Consider the following 20,824-nt stretch of genomic DNA (forward strand, 5'->3'; position numbering starts at 1 on the left):
TTCTGAGTATGTTTGAATATTGTGTTGAATATAAAGATGGCATATACATTCCGAAGCAACAATGGATCCCATTGTATGGACAAATAAAAAAAACTTATTTTGTGTTCCACAGAAGAGAGGCAACATGGAACGACACAAGGGTGATCTCTTCAAGGCTGATGTCTCTGCTTTCCAATGTATTATATATTGTAAAATATCGCACCCTGAGGTCGAGTCTGAGGCTGTGTCACAGAAGCAGCCTGTTGCCGCAGTCACCTGTGAATTATGTCTAACCTTGAGCAGACATGCAAAGAATTACGGCCAGGGAGAGAGGGGGATGTGAGTGACCATGTAAGAAGATGAAGAGGGCAGAGGTGTGATTAACAGCATCTTCTGCAGGCCAATTAGTTTTTATTGAAGAACCTCCCATTTTAATGCAGGAAAATGAAACTGGTGGAAGATTGAATAAGATTTATGGTAATGCTGTACCCTAGTGAGGTAGTTTGAGGTGAGGTGTATTTATCTCTGCAGTAAACTCATGTAGACAGATGAGAGTGCGAATGAACTAGAGACGCTAAGGGAGGAGTACACTCATACAGTATTTACTGACACACCAGCTGCTTCATTCAGAAACGCACACAAAGTACAGTAAACACTTCTGCACCTGCGAGCCTCCGGCATTATATTTTAATTTTCACTTCTGGATAATGACTGGAAAAAATTGTTCAGTTATTGTTTCATAAGCATTTTCTGGTGTAACTGACTGTATTATGCACTAGTAAGCATTTCTTGTGTTCATTATAGTCCCCTGCTTTCATTATATTACAGTGGGTTTAAACAATACAGCAATTAGATTGGTGTGTGCAGTGTTTTTTGGAGGTATGCACGCACCAGTGAGGCTGTAAATAATGGAATTACATTTTATTCAGGGGCTTTTTTAATCGAAGATGAAAAATGTGAATTACTTTGAATCTATATAAAACACATTAGAAAAACAATAGTCTCCCAGATGTAACAGTTTCACTTTGAACAATGTTGATAAATTTGCCATGTGCATTCACTGTAGCTTTATAGGCTTATTTTTTGGCTGTTAACTGGCTTTACTTATGCTGATGTTGTTTGGGTTGGTGTAAAGAACTCGTCATTTTACTTTGTAGTTTATTGGTTGTCACCGTTATTGAAGTTTATATGTTGCTTCTACTTAAATAGGTGTTTTTTTTATTTCACTACATAAGAATTATTATTAATATTTACAGTGGGCATGTGGTGTGTGTTGATGTAAATCACAAAGCACAGCAGCCGCAATGTGTGTCACTGCCTGACCCGTGGGCTCACTCACAGGCGGTCGGGAGGGGGGATGTGGTCGTAAGCTGATTAGATGCACAGGGCAGATGGGTCTGTATGTGTGTATGAAACTCGATGTGATGTGCGTTGAGTATTGGTGAGTCTCCTCTCACCAGCCTCAATTGCAATGAGCTGAAGCCACTTAACCCTCACTACTCATCTGCTTAGAAACCAGACTGTCAGCAGCTGAATTTGAGGAGATAAGCTGTACAGAGTTACGGCTAGTCCTAAGCATCAGAATATATTGCTGGTGTGAAATGAACTTTGACCTATTAAGCATCTATGCTTTAGCAGAGACTGTATGGAGTTTAGCAAAGTCCCTTTCAAGCAAAGTCAGTTCACTCAGACACGTTTTGCATCAATTGCGGCCCGTATTTCCGGTAGCTATTTTGGGGACCCATGAGAAACTCACATTGCCATACTATTTTGAAGACTTTGAATAACAAAATAGCTTTCAAGGTACAATGAAAATTCTATCATCATTTACTCAGCCTTATGTTACAAAGCTGTATGACTCTTTTATATACTGTATATATATAATGGAAGTCAATGGGTTCCAATGTTGTATGGTTTCCAGCATTCTTCAAAATGTGTCCTTTTGTGTTCTGTAAAAAAGCAAGCGTAAAAGCAAATCATTTTTGGGTGAACTATCCCTTTAAAAAGTCCTGAACTGATCTGATTGGTGCAGAATTATGGATCATAAAATACTTTACTCTTATTAAAGGGGGAAAAATATGTTTAAGAACAAAATTATTTTATTTAAAAATGTATTTATATATATAAATGTATGACCTCATTGATAAGAAAGAAAAAAGGTTGTGGAGAGACAATGTATAAATGGCCGAATTCTGAAAGGAACACTAATGGAGAGGATGCAAACACTGAGGCCTAATATTTCATCAGCTTCAAAGATCTGAGAGAGAAACACTAAGCAGGTGAGGGTTACTATTTAACAGGCATTGCACCCTATGGACATTTGATTAGACTTTCCCAGTCAGCAGTCATAATTAAAATGATGTGAAAGCTGATTTTAAAGACTAGAAAACTAAAATGGCAGCCCTCTTGGATGAGAGTCCCAATTCCCTATAGTAAAAGTTGCTTCTTTGGCTTTATTGTTTGTGAGAAGCAGTATATGCAGTATATGGAAGGAGAGAGCCATGGGTCCTGGCTTGGGAAAGTTCTTCAGGAAATGTAGAGCATTCTTATGTCTGTCTGCTCTGTGTTTAAACTCATGAGATAAAGGAGGGTTAGCCAATGGGATGAAGGCCATGTTTATCTGGACTTTGACCTACCGGTATATGCTTTGCTATTCTTGCTGTAAGTTGTAAAAATGTGCCTTAAAATATACAGCTCCATGTAAAAACCTTGTCCATATGGTTATTTATTATGTCAGGCTAACAGGTGGTCCTCGTGAGATAAACCAACAGCCCTTTTTCATATTTGTGTATCACATGCAATGTCTATTCTGAAATCAAGTCAATGATTATAGGAGACAAGCAACAACTATAGGAGAAAAAAAAAATCTAAATCAAGGCCTGTAAATAATCTTGATGATTTGCACTGGCAAAATCTAAATATTTGTTAGACAAATTCCAAACTGAGCTGCCATAGAAGGTCAGATGTGTGTCAGTAATTCCTTCATCCTTCTCCTCAACAAACAGACTTAACAGATCAATGGCTCATGGGCCTGATGGATGTGTGGTGCTTGATTAGGCATGGACTCTGACTAAACCAGGTCATGTGATGTCACTTCCACCCTACCTTCAGACTGGCAGTTCAGTTTTTCAATGAAGTGCATTTAATGTTCTCTGTAAAAAGAAAATATTTTCTGAAAAAACTGGACATTTCATGTAATTTTGTCATGCTAATGTAGCAATTTTAAAAAAAATACTGCAGTTTTAAACGTTGTTTACATATTTACTATGTTTTTTTTTTACAGAATAATATACAACCACAGACGCCAGTTGTATATTTATTTATATACAGTGTATACTACCAAATACTTTAATACACTTTTTAAAATTAACTCTGCTTTATTGCCATGACAAAACTATTTAAAGATATTGCCAAAGCAGTGCAAATTAGTTAAAATCCAATTAAATTAAATGAAATTAAATACTACAAAGTAAAATTAGAAATTAACAGTCAGGAAAAAATTATGACCAACTTTCTTCAAACTCTTTTTTCAGCTTTTTCTCTTCTACCTCTTTACTTCGTGGCTCAATCCCCCTTTTCTTCTTGTCTCTGGATATTCAATGCCAGGCGTCTGTACCTTATAAACTTTATTTCACATTCCCTCTCTCCAGAACAGATGTACACACTCTTAGTTGTCTTTGCATCATTCTTTGAAATTACACTTGGTCCCAACTGATGGCAGGTGTTTTGGTAGATAAGAGCTAGACTGTTTGTCTGGTTCCTGTTTGAATCTCGGAGTCTGTTTGTGTGTGTGCCCAAAATCCTTCCCTTTATTGCTTTGGAAAGGAAAGTAGTTTTGCTTGTCTCTACATGTTTGTTATTTATGTTGTGGGTATAAATTATTAAAGAGAAACTGCTTCAGACAATTGGAAAGCTTTAACAAAGCGTTGATTAAAAGTAATTCCTCTCTCTTTTTTGAGTGTGGCAAGGATTTATTGTTGATATGATGTACAGACTTCAAAGTTATTGGATGATTTTAATGCAGAAATAAGCTTATTTTGATTAAAGAAATGCAGCCTTGGTGAGCATAAGAGACTTTTTAAAAAAAATATTAAAAAAATATCATCACTGTACTAAAGCTAAAGCAAATTATTTTTTATCAAATTAAATTTGCATTACATGTATCTTTTTTTTAAACCAATTATTATTAATTTAATTTTAGATATGTATTTTAAAATTATTCAATAAAATGTAGATTTATTTGTAAAGCCCACTGGTCTTTGTTATCAGACAGGAAGTTGCAGTGAGTGACATCCTGTCCCAGTTCTATGCCAAAGGATAAGGACGTCGAGAGCAAGAAAGAGACAACTTTTAATGAAATATTCAAAAGACTCTCACTCACCCGAATGCACCTTCAATTTTTCATAGGCACAATGTGCCTGTTGTCATGGAGGCATGCATACTTGTGTGTACATAGTATTTCATCTTTCAGTGTGTGCGTAGAAAGATCGACAAACGGCGCACACATCATTTTAGTCACACTAAATGAGGCGGCATTATATACTGTTAGCTCCGCTTAGTGAGGGAACTTGCAACACGTAATTTACATTCCCCAAATCGCCACAATCCTCCCTCCAAAACATGTCTGTCTGAATGGGACAGTTACCAGCCTGACAGATATGCAGCTGTGACTGGCCACAAACTACATCAAAACAATTCAACTGAAACCAGCAGGAGACTGAGAAGATTCGCTAGTCTGACGCTAGCAGCTAATCCTTTATGTTTTGACACAAAAACAGTATGTGTGGTAAACTTTGGATTACACTTTTGCATATTCAGACACACAAACAAATTTTGAACCAGCCAACATAACATGGGTTCATACTGAACCACTATGATTCATAACAAAAAGGAGCTGACTTAACAATAACAGTTGAATTTCTACACTTGCACCTTTATTGCATGTGCTGGGTGGCTCATATGAACTCACAGCATGCAAGACGCAGGGAGGACGGGTGTGGGAGGAGAGGTGAGGAGTCGGAAGGGGAGCTTCATTATCAGAGCCCCAGAAACACAGCATGCAGGCTGGGGTGTGGAGAGAGCCGAGGTCTGATGTCAGGTGATCCGGAGATTAGATCACCTTTACTGGAGCAATCTGCGTCACAGCTCTGAAGGGCTTCAGGTGAGTCAGAGGACAGGTGAGGAATGTGCCAGGGTGGGCCGCAGGTGCCTGGGGTGAGTAATAAAAATGATGCTGCATTAAAACCAAGTGAAGAAAAGAACCTGCATGATATCCAGCACAAGCGGTTCAATCCGGTGAAATTCCACACCTCTCTTCTGTTTCTGTCTCCGGTTACACTGCTAATATCTCGCTCCTCTCTCTCTCTCTTGCTTTCTTTTTCTGCATGTTCAACGGGTCTTATGAAAACTCTTGAAAAGAATATTATACTGAGTATATGAGTCAGATTATTTTGAATGTTTAAAATATTTTAATATATGAAAATATGAATTTGGTTGACTAGAATTTTTTTTGTCTTTGTTTTTGTGAGACATCAAAGGACTCGTCCCCATTTTTAAATAGCCAGTAGGATTTTAAATGTCACCAGAAAAAACTAATAAAAATGATTAACAATAATGCTAATTTGAGAATAATTTTCATATGAATAAAATAATATTATAAAATAATAATATAACTAGGGCTGTCAAACGATTAATCGCATCCAAAATAAAAGTTTGTGTTTACATAATATATGTGTGTACTGTGTATAATTATTTTGTATATAAATGTACACACGTATATATTTAAGAAAAAAATATTAAAATTTAAATTTATATATAAAATGTTTATATTTATATCAAATATACATTATATATAGGCTACATTCAGTCTATACAGTATATACATGCAAAGATTTCTTAAATACTCATGCATGTGTGGGTATTTATGTATTAAAAATAATTATACACAGTACACACACATATAGTATGTAAACACAAACTTTTATTTTGGATGCGATTAATTGTTTGACAGCCCTAAATATAACATAATGCTAATTATTATTATTATGAATAAACTTATTTCAAATAGGCTAAAGTTAACAAAATCAAATAAACGTTTTACCAAATTTGATTACCATCTATAAATACTGTTCAGACTATTCTTTTATTCTATTGACAGCCATAGTTTTTAACAGTTATTCTCAAATGTGTCTTTATATGTGAAAATATTCATATTTTAGGAAGGGGATCCATCATAAAGACATCCTCATATTTGGTGATCTAAGTCATCAAACAGTTTGAAACTCCCCTGCAAATTCAATGCCATAATCGACAGATATCCTATCTCAGACCGGACTGTACTCGAGAACTGCATTACAAAAACAAAGAACAACCCAAACAAAGGACCTTCTGAGTGCTGTGAGCCTTCCTTCACAGAAACAGTCTTGAAAAACATCTCTGTGGAGCTACAGTTGACCTTAAGACACAGACTGCAGACTCAACATGCTGTGTGATCATACGTCAGCAACCGAGGCAGTGAGTAAAGCTGACGACAGATAAATGTAGACCTTAAACCCCCACACACAGTTAGTTACTAGCACAGCTGATGCCTGAACCACAACAATCCCCACATATTATTTCAGACCCTTCCTGTCTAGTCCCACATGAACTCTGACGCACATCTTGGCCTTTATGATGAAATACCTGCAAGAGTCAAAAGAGTGTGTGGTTCCTGAAGCATGTAGTCACAGTTCAAAATCTATGGTTGTTGTCAAGCAACAAGTGTGAGTAAAAATATTTGGCAATACTGGCCAACTTTATTAGGACCTGCATCATAACGCATGGTTTAAATAGTTGCTGGTTGCCACAAACCCCTTTAAGGAAAACTTTAGTGATAACTCATTTAAAAACATTTCTACAGACATCTATGCCATGTCTCGCTGCTTTTTCTGCTTCTCGCACGTCAGTGGCACAAATTAAATATGATCAAAACTGGCTGTAAAAAATAAATCTGCATCGTTTATCCTTATGATCTTTTTATTCAAAAAATGACCAAAAATCTAACCTTAAATTGAAGTAAAAGAATTTAAAATATCTCTGAAGTGTATTCCCATTAATGTTTACCTTTTTTAGCACACCAGGAGGACTAGGAACATGAAATTGTCTAGCTATGACTTCTTGTTTCACAGGAGTTTAAATATGAGGAAACACAAAGGCCAAATTCCCTTTATCATCCATCACAATGAGTAAAACCAAAGAATATAGTTCTGATGTGCATCAAAAGATTTTTGAACATCACAAAATAGAAAATGAAAGAGGACGTGTGTCTATATTGTCTGAGAGTTTGAGTGGCCAAAGACTCTTCAAGGATCATACATGGAGAATTGCAGAGATTAGTTGAGTCTTGGGGTCAGAAAGCCTATAAAAAAATAATCAAACAACCCCTACATCACCACATGTTGTTTGGGAGGGTTTCAAGAAAAATCTTCCTCGCTCATCCTAGAACAAACTCCAGCAAATTCAGTTGTCAGACACGACTGGAACTTCAAACGGCACAGGGTTCTGTGGTCACCCAGGTAGAAGGTGACGTTCCCGCGACCATAACGTTTCCTAAAAGTTCTCTAAAGGTGACGAACATTCCGAACCTTTACAGAACATTAGGGACGTTCCTGAAACGTCCACTTTTGTTAATGAAAGTGCTGCAGTTCAACGTTCCTTAAATGACTTTAGGGGGACGTTCCGTAATGGTAATCTTATGGTCACATAACAACGTTACAAAGAGGACGTAATCAAAACGTTCTCATATGGGTCTAAGTTGGTCCTATTATAACGTTCCTTATAGGACTTTAGGGGGACGTTCCGTAATGGTAATATTATGGTCACATAACAACGTTACAAAGAGGATGTAATCAAAGCGTTCTCATATGGGTCTATGACGTTCTTTATGTGACTTTAGGGGAACATTCCATTTTGGTTATTTTATGGTCACATAGCAACAAAGAGGACATAGTAAGGACGTTCCCATATGGTTCTCTGTTGACCATATGAGAACGTTTTGTGACTAACTTATTGAGAACATTCTAATATGGCTCTAAGTTGGTGATAAAAATCACCTCCCTTATAGGACTTTAGGGCGACATTCCATATTGGTTATTTTATGGTCACACAACAACTTTACAAAGAGGACATAATCAGAGCGTTCGCATATGGTTCTAAGTTGGTCATATTATAACGTTCCTTATAGGACTTTAGGGGGACGTTCCGTAAGGGTAATCTTATGGTCACACAACAACGGTACAAAGAGGATGTAATCAAAACGTTCTCATGGGTCTAAGTTGGTCATACAATGACGTTCTTTATGTGACTTTAGGGGAACGTTCCATATTGGTTATTTTATGGTCACATAGCAACATTACAAAGAGGACATAATAAGGACGTTCCCATTTGGTTCTCTGTTGACCATATGAGAACGTTTTGTGACTAACTTAATGAAAACATTCTCATATACATCACGTTTAGTGCGCGGTGACGTGGGACGAACCGAGGTTCAACTTCCGTCAACTTCTGTCACATTTATCTGGTTTGTCTGCGGGCTGGACCCTTCTCGGACGGACACCTGACGGCGGTCTTTTTCCTGTTTTCTTCACCAACTGCGAGCCAGAAAAAGCCAATGTGATTATCATGTAAAGTTATTTTAATGAACCATTCTCGCGTAGATGGTCAGGCTATATTGGCTTTTTTTTTTAGATAAACTAGCTAACGTAAGCGCTAGGCCTATTCCAATTTGCTTATTTTAACTCTTGTTTACATAGCCTGCAGGGTCTCCTCACGAAATCTAAGCGGCATTAAGTTCAATGCGAGGGTCTTTAGAATATGTTTGTATTATTTTTGTCTCTTTTCTTTTATTGTCATTTTTTCCTATTATTTGGTAAAGAATACACCACTTTTCCATGGGAAAAAAGTTGTGGCGATCCCGCTATTTGGCTTGTTGATGTAAAACAGTCTTTTACAATTGTTATTATAAAATCAAGAATGCAGACGTTTTAAGCTCAGCAACAATGGCAGCAAAATGTACACCGTATATAAAAAAAAAACTCCTGTCACACACACAGAGCCTGCAGATCAGGTTGAAGCGGAGAAGCATCAGCTTCTTATTCTTTAAATATAACAGAAGACCTTAATAGGACAAAAAAAAAATATTCTAAGTTGGTCCCTAAAAGTTCTGCAGGACGTTCTCAGAATGTTTTGGAATGTTTTTAAATATTGTCCTCTAAACGTTCCCAGAACATCCTGAATGTTCCCTGAAGGTCCTCCAAATAACGTCCCCAAACCCTTTAAAGAACTCCACATCTTGACTGTCTGGGAACGTTACCAAGCGACGTTCCTGACACCAGCGGGACGTTCTCAGAACGTTCTGGAAACGTAAAATTTCTAGCTGGGCAGATGAAACTAAAAAAAGAGCGTTTTGGCAGCAAACACGCTAGATGGGTTTGGTGCACCCGAGGACAATTTAATAAACCGTTGGATCTTTAATGTTGTGGGCATATTTTTCTGCTAGAGGTCCTGGACTTCTTGTTCAGATACATGGCATCGTGGATTCTATCAAATATCAACAGATAAAAAATTCTGCTAGGATTCTTATAATGGGCCGTGGTTGGATCTTCCATCAGGACAGTGATCCAAAACAAACATCAAAATCAACACAAAAATGTGTTACGGAGCACAAAAGGAAGCTTCTGCCATGACCGTCCCAGTCCCCTGACCTGATGAGTGAACTGAAGAGAAGAAGCACCAACATGGATCTGGGAATCTGAAGGATCTGGATAAATTTCTGTATGGAGGATTGGTCTCTGATCTCTTGTCAGGTGTTCTCCAGACTCATCAGGCATTATGAGAAGACTAAGAACTGTTATCTTGGCAAAAGGAGATTGCAAAAAGTACTTAATAAAAGGGTGCCAGCCAACGTGTTTTGGAGAAAAACATTTATTTCATAATGTGATTTCCCCCCCACTTTCAATTCTTTTACTTCAATTTAAGGTTAGATTTTTGGCAATTTTTTAATGAAAGATCAAAAGGATAAATGATGCAGATTTATTTTTTACAGCCAGTTTTGATCATATTTACCAGGGGTACCATTAATTCTGAGCACGTCTGTAGTAGGGAAGTATGCAATTTCGGATACAGCCTTTGACTCAGCCAGACACGGCGCAACGGTTAAAGACGTCCATCTAGCGCATGTATATAGAAAAACATTAAAAAGGTAGGGCATAGAGATGCAATAAAGCATTCTGTGTGAGCGATTTACACAATTCAAACCATCTACTAAAAACATCTGTCATGACTAAAGTCAACTTTTTTCGCTGGTAAAAAAATTATACAAATGGATGCCAAGAAATATTACGGCTGGTATAGTCTCTCAATTCATTGTCGTGGCAAAAAATATACATTTGTATCCTGCATGTTGGAAAGTTTTTTGAAGTTGTAAAACATCCTTATAGGGACCATTCACACAGTCTTTAGATGTGTTTTTTCACAGTTGAGCTCCATTGTTTTTAGAACTCTTTTTTAGAAAGTTTTTAGAAAAGACACAAGACACGAGCGCAACAACATTAGTCTAAATCATGTTTACATATAAAAACAATGGAAAAGTAGCACTCAAGAATATAAAAACGCATTCTGTGTGAACAGTCCCTTATTCTTACAGAACTTCCCAGTTTAAGAACAGTCTGATTATTTATGTTTAAAGCAACCTGGTAGGCTAATTCCAATAGCGATTTACACATCACAGTAACCCCTTGACCTCATATTAGAGGCTTTTATAAATCCTTAAGTATTTTTCATCCACACTTTTGTAGCACTGTTTGTGAGCCTCCTCCACCCCTGACTGTGCTGATCTGTGTCTGTGCACCAACAGGAGGTTCCCCAGGGCCTGTAGCAGGGGGTCGTAGAATTAGGTCTCGTTCAGGTAGAATAAGAGGCTTGTAAACTACAGGACAGGCAAAGCTAGTCTGATCTCCCCCAAATGCTCTCTGAGATCTATCCAGCTCAGTCACATGTACAATATGAATACATTTGTGAATAGAATATAATGAATCAGTCATGTCCAGAACTTTTGTTGATAAATGCTGTAATATCAGATGCTCTGTTTCAAAACCTAGTGAGATTTAACAATGCATTGCAATGAGTTCAGTGAAAACAATAAATCCACGATGAGGCAAGGGCAAGATAAATATTGAAAAATATAGATAAGAATAGTTCAGGTTTTTATCAATTTTATCCAATATGTGTACTGTGTTTAGATGTAAGAGTATTGCACTAGCTTAGCAACATGCTAATAGCAAACTCAATTCTGAGTCAAATCTCTTACTACTAGGAGTAGCTACTATTTTGTGGTGTGCGGAGTCTGCTTGTTGTTTAGCGTTCAAAATCAATCCGTTATGAAGTTAGGACGCTGCCTTAGAAGGCACTGTCTTTTAGAACAGAGCTAGTCTAAATTCTCTCATGAAAAAATCAGATACTCTGCCAAACTGGATTCATTCAAAAAGCATTTCCTGTTTAATTTCCAATCACTGGTCTGCCAGAACTTTACCCTGTTTTTTTACCTTAGTTTGCTCACTTGCTTCCCTTAAGGAGTGAGTGCGTGTGTCTAAGTGTGAGTGTTGGCTTGCAAACCTATTTTCGTGTTCAGTAATGTACTTCATATTTTCTGCTTGCACAAGCTCACTTCATAGTGTTAAATCTTGCCGATGGAGTAGTGCATTTTTCATGAGACCTGCATGTGAATGACTCCAAACAGAGAGATGGAAGAATTATCATGGGAATTGCAGTGAGGTCAAAACTTTTAAAACAGTATATTTGTGCTAGACTTTTCAGAGCTTAGCCCAATTCTGTACTGATGGCTTTTTTACACTCACACACATGTAGAAAGTATGTCAAGACACAAATGGATCATTTCCAATTTGCTAAAAGACAAACACTCATCGTGCTATGAACATACAGTGCATCCTTTAGGCTATATGACTAATGATTATTCCTCCATGCTGTCATGGCTCTAAATTAAAATAATGCTCAGTAGAAAATGATATGCAATTCAGTTTAAACCGTAACAGAATATCTTGCAGACTGCATTGTAAGGGCAGCCTACCTGCAGTTCCCAAGACAAATGAAAACTGTAAGAGCATGAAATCTTTCTGTGTGTGCACACATTGTTCTCAGCCTCAACCACAGCTTTCCTCCGTCTGTAAGATCCCATGCATACTCAAACGACCCAGTTTGGAGACATTGCCTTTGAGACATTACTGTTTCTTTTTGAAGGCAGCTTGAGCTGCACAGCATGACATCGCCATTAGAGAGAGCGTAGGATAGGAATAAAAAGAAAAGAAAATGATTAGCAAGCCAGTGCATAATAATAATAATAATAATAGTGAAATGTAGTAAACAAGTGAAATGAATTTTTTTAAAATATTAGCGTGTTTTAAATAAAGCGTGTTTTACTTTCATGACAAAAACTATTTGTATCACCTAATTAGTGTATACTAGATAGACTAAAGAATAATAGATAGATGACTTGGGAATAGATAGATAGATAGATTGATATGGACTGTTTGAGGTTTGAAATGTTAGGACTCTAGCTAAAAGATATATGTAGGTTAAATAAGGTTTAGTAAAATGCCAGACTACAGGGTTGCAATTGAGCAAATGGTGACATTTCTCAAATGTGCCAGAGTATGAATCTCTCTGCATGAATCACTGCCTACTAACTTGAAAGTCATTTGTATTTTTGATGTCTGAAAATCTTCACCCACACCCCAGGCTCAGGAGTGTATGTGTGAGCGAGAGAGATTTAAAAAGATCTAAAAAGTAGAAAGAGAGAAGCCGGATTGGAAAGTTGCGGCGGCAGGCGCATCATAGCTCTTAACGCACATTAGTGGAAGGCGAAAGTGGGCTAGATTTTGCATTTTTAATTAGAGAAGGGATTTACTATCTGTAAGAATCCTCTGCTGAGTGAATTGAGAGGGAAGTGAAAGGACCACAGAATGAAGAGATTTTGATGATGCTGCTGTTTTTGTGTCCTCAATACTGTGTTTCATGATGTGCATGTTTTTCTTCCCTAGCTCCATTTTTTTCTAATTTCGAAATTCTTTCAGCTGCTTTGCTACTTTCTCTTGTTGGCATGTCTCACCATCAGTGCAGGACTGTGTTTGGCTCTGTCCTCAGGTTCCCACACAGCAGATAAACTAGAAGGACATACTTCCCCACACAACTGTTGATGTCACAGTCCAGAAATCTCATCTGTGGCCAGAACACTGTTAGAACAACAAGAACCATTAAAGGAATATTCCAGGTTCAGTGCAGTTAAAAATACATTTTAAAATGTAATTTAATCCTGTGATGTCAAAGCTGAATTTTCAGCATCGTTGCTCCAGTTTTCAGTGTCACATGATCCTTCAGAAATCCTTAGGTATTCTTGGGGGCTGTGGTAAAGCCCCCGTCCTGACCACCGTCAGTCCTGCAAGCTTGCTTAACAACATGATCGAGCTCATATTTATCAGGCGAAACTGATTTGTTTGTAATATGCAGGCCTGCTTTTCCCAACGGTCACTTGGACTGTGAATGAGTTTCCCATTACAGCAGCTGTAAAGCAACAGAACAGCTGTATGTGTGTGGTTGATACAGAGCTGTATTTAATCTTAAAATGTACACTACTGTCTTTTTTCCATCTCTATCTTTCTCTAAGAAATTCACAAAGTCTGCATTGTAGCTCTCACATTTCTTCCAGATCCTGTGCACCTGTTGCTCACTCAATGTTCCCAAGTCATGGTAATAGTGTGAGTGTTGATTACAGCTGTTGAAGTGCAGCTGTGTTCAGTTCTGCAGCTCTCCTTGTGTCTCAACTGAGTACTTACATGAAGACATGATCTTTAAACACATACTACACTCTTCAAATGTTCTATATTGGGTGGATAACATTTTAAAGTTCCCCTATTATGGATTTTTGAAAATGACCTTTCATGTAGTCAGTGTGTAACATAGCTCTAAGTGAATAAAAACAACCTGCAAAGTTTTAAATCTGAAAGTGCATATATAAAGTTATTGTCTTTCAAAAGTAAGAGTAGACTCTGAGTCAATGAAATTAATCGTTTTTCAAACGAGTCACAAGCCGTTTCGTTGTGACGTCAAGATGAAACATTAGCATATTGCTAACTGGTTAACTCACATTATTACTGTCTTACTGAAATACTTCTGCTGATCAGCTGTGGGCCACTATTACCTAAAACTGTGTCTATTAATGCAGATTGTCTGTCGTTCTCACTACTTTGAGGAAAGATTAAGCATGGAGCAAGATTTGTTTTACGTTTATGTTACATCAGTCATTCACGCGATGTGTTGGATTTACTTAAAATATATATGCACCATTTTTGCATCATACTTTTTAAAGTAACACCAAGGATTTTTTCCTCTGCGGTCGGCCTACAGGTTGGAAGCGGAATTGTCCATTACCGCTGTCGTAAATAATTTAGCCTACCGCAGCCTACTGTCGCACGCGCACGCACGCTGTTTATCCAGCACAACTTTGGAATCAACATTGGCAGACATCCCAACCTGCAAGAAGTCATTTCAGGGAGGTATATCTTGGTGACTGGATTGTTGACGGGGGGCGACGGGTGACGGGTGGCGGGTTGACTAGCTTTCGTGAGGCACACTCGCTAGGTCTCTCGCTCAGCTCTCTCCCTCTCTGCCATCCTCGCGCTATGTAACTTAGCTATGTTATGCGCGCAGTATGTTTTGTCTCGCATGCGCGCTCTAGATTCCGGGAGATTTGAACTAATTTTCAGGGCAACAGGGAGATGCTATCAATATGCGGGAGACTCCCGGTAGACTTGGGATGTCTGCAATAGCTACAGACAATTTGAGGAAGTGGTGGGGGAAGTGACGTATGCCGTAAAGCAGTCGAATTTTGTAGTTCTTTTTGTGCACGGGTTCCTACCCGAAACCCGAAGTTACATAGTGCCAGTAAAAGCGATACAGACCACGTCAGGCTATCGCAGACGTGTCATTTAACTTATTTTAAGTCGATGTACCATCACAAGGGTCTTGGAAATATATTATGAAGGTTGAAAAACTACTTAGTGTTACTTTAAGTAATCCCAACTTGGAATAATTTTACATAAAATAAACAAGAAAACCTTTGTTAGATGTACTTAAATATTTGAGTTCACGCAACATTCTTTACTTAAAAATATATGCATCACATTACATATATTTTAAGTAAAGAATGTTACGTGAAATGTTATGCTGAAGCCATTATTATAGTAGTTGACATGACTTATGTTTTTTCATTTTATTTATGCATACATTTAAGTTCACCTAGTAACTTATATTTTTGTGTTACACACACTAAATATGTTAAGTAGAGGTTGAAACGTTATAAATACTTAATTTTTTTGTGTTTAATCTAATTACTTTTATAAGTAATGGTTGTTCAGCCAACGAATCGTTTTTTAGAGTGAGAGCTCGGCTAATGTATGCACTGTCATTGATACAATTTCCATATGTTCACCGCAATAAATTAGAAAAATACTCAGTAAATAAATAAGTACAAGTAAAATAATCGGTTTGCTGATGGACATGCACTTGTTAATGCTGAAGAATTACAGTTGCAACGTTACCTCAAACTGAGTAGCGTATCACTGAGAAACGTCCTGCTCGAGTCGGTTTGGGCTTGGGTTGAATAACTAGTTCTTCCAATGTTTCATCATCGGACTCGCGCTGGGATTGATATGGTAAAAATCACCGTCATTGTTTGTTACTGTGTTAGTTACGGTGTAGGAAGCCTCAGGACAAGCAGAGCTGACGTTGTTTTGGCAATGGGCGTTTTTGTTTTCGACACGCGCGCTGTACACAGTTGACCAAACACAACAGACTGAGCTGTCTGGCCAATCAGAGCAGAGTAGCTTGCGGAAAGGAGGGATTTAGAGGGATTGATTCATCCGACGAGTTGTTTGAGAATCATTAAAATGTGATGTACAAATGTATATTATAAGAAAATGAAACAGTTTTTTGTCCTTTGATGCATTTAAACCTGTTGTAGGAGACTCCAAAACAACATTAGGAAACTTTAAAATAGCATAATGGGGCACTTTAATGTTCTTATGCTCACTAAGGCTGCATTTATTGGATCAAAAATACAGTAAAAACAGAAAATTAATCCAATTCAAAATAACGGTTTACCATTTTAATCTATTTTAAAATGTAATTTATTCCTGTGATGCAAAGCTGAATTTTCAGCATCATTACTGTCCATTCTTCCATCCAGTCTTCAGTGTCACATGATCCTTCAGAAATCCTTCTAATATGCTGATTTGCTGCTCAAGAAACATTTCTTACTATTATCAATTTTGAAAACAGTTGTGCTACTCAATATTTTTCCTTATTTCTTTTCTTTTTTGCCTGTTGAGGAATTATTTCTAATAATAAAATCCCAAGAAACCAGAAAGTAGGCATCTTAATTACGTTGCCTTAATATATTTTGTTTTAGCCAAATTCTATAGCAGCATCAAATGCATTTCTTGCAGAGAAGACGATCCCAATATGCACTGCAATGAGGCTAGTGAACAAATACATCCAAGATCGCATGTGTCTCATTAATGCTTCAATTGAACCTAACAACAGAAACACAATTTAGATTAATCCCATCAGTGCTATTAAATACACTCCCCTCCCCCTCACGCACATCATTTAACCTACATATACACACATATGCACACACACGGGTCACAGAGCAGCCAAATGTTCACTGATATCCTGGGCATTCAGATGTCTATTTAGCCAGAAGAGGTCCTCATTGGTTGCCATGGCGACTCCTCTCCTCGCACTATTTTATTGAGCATGAGAGGCCATTGCCTGGGCGTCTGGAGGAGGAATGCTGAGCAGAAGACCCTGATGTTTGGAGTCTTAGTGTCTGAGAGAAGATCTGATGCCGCTGTGATAGCAGGCCGTAAAGGCCTCTAGACCTGCACACACGTTGATATTGGTTTGTTAATGTCTGACTTTCATTGTCTGACCCTAGAGGTTCATTGCACTAATAGTGTCATAAAAACATTCACTGTCTCTGACTAATTGTTGATTGCTTAAATAATTACAGGTTGAACTGTAGAAATGTCACACCTATTCTAACAGGATGCGATGTCTGTTTCCCTTTCACCTTCTGTCAGTGCCATGGATAGCAATATCACAAGGAAATGTCTCAGTTGTTTGTTTAGATCGAATGGAGAGCAATTGGAGGCTTTTGCGTAAGTCTCCTGCTTTTTAGATGAGAGAAAAACGGCAGTAATCTCACATATCTCAATTAATCAATAAAAATCAGCAGTTTGTGTATGATCCTAAAACATAAACTTTAAACCGTTTCATCAGATACTTCCACAATCAAATGATCTACTATCCAGATTTATTTTATTGCTCTATACTCTGAATGCATGTCAGCAATTGTCTCATTTGTGTATTTATATTTTTCTTCTGAAGAATTTTAAAAAGGAAATATTAAGCTTTTAAGAAATTTTCAGATTAATATTTAAAATTTAAAATCAATATTAAGAAATTTTAAGAGAAATAAAGAGAATCATAATAGTTAGATATATAATAGATATATTTTATTTGACAGACGGATGGACGGACAGATAGATAGATAGATAGATAGATAGATAGATAGATAGATAGATAGATAGATAGATAGATAGATAGATAGATAGATAGATAGATAGATAGATAGATAGATAGATAGATAGATAGATAGATAGATAGATAGATAGATAGATAGATAGATAGATAGATAGATAGATAGCGTTGTTTAATTAAAGTTAACAGCGGTTGGGAAAGGTTGATAGAAGAAAGGGCTCTGGTTAGAGTGCACTAAAAATAGATAGAGTTACTCACTGGTGTGCTCACAGTAGTAGATTTACTACACTCACTCTGTCAAGGGGGCGATCAATCTGCCCTCTCTGCATTATAACCTGTGTGCTTCTGAACACTGGGCTCTTGTAATAACAGGCTGGGTCACACACCGTGAGTCACCTTCTCATTTTCTGAGATGATTTCACTCTGCATGGGAGGTTTCTCCAGTTTGATGTTACTTCCACAGTGAAACAGGACTTATAGTGGACTGAAACTGCTTTGGGTCCATCTATGCATTCATACAAGTGGATAGACAGTTGACACAGAGAGCGACAGATGGAGGCAGATTTATGGAACATGGGAGGTACAAGAGTGAAAAAATGGAAAAAGGGATGGACAGGAGGAATGAAGCTTGCAGTAGTGTTGTTGAACTCTGATTAAACTGTCAGAGTGAAAAACGATAGGTCATAGTGAGGTACGTTTGGGATGCTACCACACACGCACACACACACACACACACACACACACACACACACACAAAATATGGGAGCTTATTTCCACCAGGAAAATAATAATAAAATAGGTTATTGCAGCTTTTTATCTCACAATTCGGACTGTTTTTCTTGCAATTCTGAGAGGAAAGGTCTGAACTGTGAGATATAAACTTGCAAGTGCAATAAAACCAAAACGTTTTGTTGAGAAAAAATGTGGCAATTAATTTTACTTTTTTTTTAATTCCATGGCAGGAAAATAAAACAACCCAAAAAACTAAATTATGAGATGTATCTCAGAATTCAGAGAAAAAAATGTCAAAATTGCAAGATGTAAGTTACAAGATTGTGAGTTTACAGCTCGGAATTCTGATTTTTTTTCTCTGACTTCTCAGTTTAAAAATAAACTAACATAAATATAAAATTGGAACTTTGAGAAAAAAGTCAGAATTATGAGAGAAAATTTCGATTTTCCACTTTAGACATTCTACTAACTATAAGTAACTTTGCAACCTCATGTCAACTAACTCTCATTAGGGTATTAGTAGACTAGACTGTCAGTAGACTGTTATGGTTATGGTTATGGTTAGGTGTTAGGGTTCGGGTGAATAAGTTGACTTGTAGTTGCCAAGTTACTTATAGTTAGTAGAATGTCTGTTGGGGGAGCATCAAAATAAAGTGTTAGCAGATATTTAGCAGACAGTCTAATACTCTAATGAGAGTTAGTTGACATGTAGTTGCAAAGTTACTAATAGTTAGTAGAATGTCTAAAGTGGACTATCAAAATAAAGTGTTACCAAAGTTTGCAATACAAGCTTCCATAAAAAAGAGAGAAGAGATAAGAGTGAAAAGAGATATTTGTGATTGTTCTCCACTGACGATCACAATGCAAAAAGATGGAAAAGTGCCATAAAAGATGCATGTAAAGGGGAAAAGATGACAAGGAATGGGAGAATAATCCCACGACTCTCCGGTTTACGATCAGGCCTTTTCCTGTTGATCCAAACTTTATCTCCATATCTAACCCAGGGAAGAGCTATAGAGCTCCATACAAACAAAGCTAATCCTGGGAGAGGAACCGATAGCACGGGAAATCGGCCTTGCTGAGCAAACATCGGTTTTCATAGATGTAAATTAAGATTAAACTAATTTGTATAGCCATGTAACAGTATAATTTGTTATCTTTGTAATTACGAAACCATTTCCCTAGTCTTTGATGTCCAAATATTACTTTATTACGTTGTCAAACTGAGAGTATCCTCCAAGTGTCATGGATCATTCATGGATGCAGGGACAGACCAGATCCATCCGTAGTGCCCATGGGAATCGATTAGTAAAGGTGACCATCGTTAGAGAGGAAGAAAACAACGAGTTCTGTTTGGAAGTCATAATCTCTGATAGGCTCATGAGTCAAAGGTCAGGTGTTCAGTTTCAGATGAAGGGGTGGTGGCATGAACAGGACGGATGCAAGTGATTTTTAGAAAGCGAAAATTAGTCTTAATTCACAAGATCAGTTTGCCCATTAAGACGCCACCCAAGAGAGATGCATCATGGTCTTATCAGCACAGAAATTGATGCACATAACAGTTTCTCTCACTTTCTTTTAATCACCCCCATCCTGCTTTACATACAGTATATATACAGTATAAATGTGTGGGGCAACCCGTGTTCTTTATGTAGGTTACACATCTAAAACATATGGAAGCGCATTTTACATAAACACATACTTTGATAAATTATAAAGTATATGAGATAAAAACTCAAAATTATGACAACATTATGAGATAAAGTCATAATTATGACAGAATTTGGACTATAACTCATACTTATTACAGTATCTCATATTTTTCAATTATATGTAAATATATATATATATATATATATATATATATATATATACATTTATTTTATTTATATATTTTTTTATAACATTTAATGTCATAATTTTGACTTTTTATTAATGAAGCTGTCTGCAGTTCACAACAAATACCTTGTTTACTTCATGTTTACACTTTACTGGTATAATGAGAGTATCATGAAAATGTAGAACAGCAGTGGTGTCAGAAACTTTAATTTAACACCTCTGATTGGCTGTTGCATTTATGTGCTCAACAGACATGTCCTGTGATTGGTTAAGGCGCAAAGCAGCAAAAAAACAAACAAACAAAAACACACATTGTACTTGTGACGCGACTGGATTAACACTGGATTATTAATATTTTTATAATAAATATTTGTTTGTCATCTAAAATCTGCATCCATGTGTGCTTTTGTCCCATCAGACTTAGTCTTCCTCTCTGATGCTCTTCCTGATCTGTCAGTGACTGACAAGACTGTGTTTATCCAAGCACACATATGATATATATCATAGAAAACTCATGCTTATCTTTATTGTGCTAGTGTTACATAATATAACATTTCTTGAGTGATATTTACATAAAGGGTGTCTGATCAGTCATATTGCTAATAGCTATCTTGCTAATTTA

This window comes from Rhinichthys klamathensis, unplaced genomic scaffold, assembly GCF_029890125.1.
Source record: "Rhinichthys klamathensis goyatoka isolate OS25496 unplaced genomic scaffold, OSU_Roscu_1.1 h1tg000037l_1, whole genome shotgun sequence".
NCBI lineage: Eukaryota > Metazoa > Chordata > Actinopteri > Cypriniformes > Leuciscidae > Rhinichthys > Rhinichthys klamathensis.